The following is a 924-nucleotide window of genomic DNA, read 5'->3' as shown; positions in this document are numbered from 1 at the left end:
ATTGTTTATAATATTGTTGTCAATTTTATATATATGATATAACTATTACATTCAAAGATAACTATATTAATAATAATATATTATAATAAAAATATATTATAATTATTAAACATTAAATAAAATAAATAGAGCATGCTGTCACATCATTAATACACCATTTCCGAATTGCATCTAGAGCTTTACGTAAACTCCGTACGATGAAATTTGTGTCACACATAAAATTATAAAGATTATTAGAGATTTTAGATTATACTAAAATTATAAAAACTTTTAATCTCATATTCATGTCAGTTATTCAATTTTAAGACGAATGGAATAAAAAGAAAACATCATTAGTGTCTAATCAATAATTCTTTAATCCAGAAAATTCTTTAATTTTTTGAAACTGATTTAATGTGACAAGTTATAATTAGGAAACATGATCGTAATCGATTAATACACAAGATTGATTTCTTAGACACTCTGCATTTCTTGATCTCTGATAAGCACACCGAACACAATCACACGTGGTGATCGACCATGTTCTCCAGATGCATTTCGGGAAAAGTGGCGCCTCCGCCAACAACGATGATCGACAGTGATTGGCATTGCACGTACCTGAGAGAATGCGACAATTACGTTTCCTAAAACTCAACGAACCCGCGCTCGAGGCACGCGCGCATTGGATGGACAGAAGACGCAGGTACTACGCGATGGCCCGTTTACACCTGGCTGAATTCGGACCTAAGGATATTCGGAGACTGGACGCGGGTGTGTCCGTACATTTAACGTACGACGACGACAAACGGCGACGGAAGAGTCGGTATATTAATCGTGCTTGCGAATTCAACCACGAACAACGAACAAACGAATTTACCGTGTGCGTGTATACGTGTAGGTGTACGCTTGTACGTGAGATAGTTGTGCGTGAGAGAGCGGGTCGGT

At 36.3% G+C, this 924-nt stretch overlaps 1 protein-coding gene across 2 annotated transcripts in view; it reads right to left on the bottom strand.

Moving 5' to 3' along the window:
• LOC108684092 (ELAV-like protein 3) overlaps window positions 1–924 on the bottom strand; it is a 49,108-nt gene that overhangs the window by 43,195 nt on the left and 4,989 nt on the right. Inside the window, exon 1 of one of the 2 annotated variants that reach the window (XM_018188172.1) lies at window positions 598–655. The exons of the other annotated variant lie outside the window; for it this stretch is intronic. The gene's annotated coding sequence lies outside the window, so the exon portion shown is untranslated. Of the gene's footprint in view, window positions 1–597; window positions 656–924 lie in introns of those variants that run through there. 2 annotated transcript variants of the gene reach the window in all.

Source organism: Atta colombica, unplaced genomic scaffold, assembly GCF_001594045.1.
Source record: "Atta colombica isolate Treedump-2 unplaced genomic scaffold, Acol1.0 scaffold126, whole genome shotgun sequence".
Taxonomy (NCBI): Eukaryota; Metazoa; Arthropoda; class Insecta; order Hymenoptera; family Formicidae; genus Atta; species Atta colombica.
The sequence above is the reverse complement of the archived record's forward strand: the minus strand, read 5'-3'. Positions and strand labels throughout refer to the sequence as shown.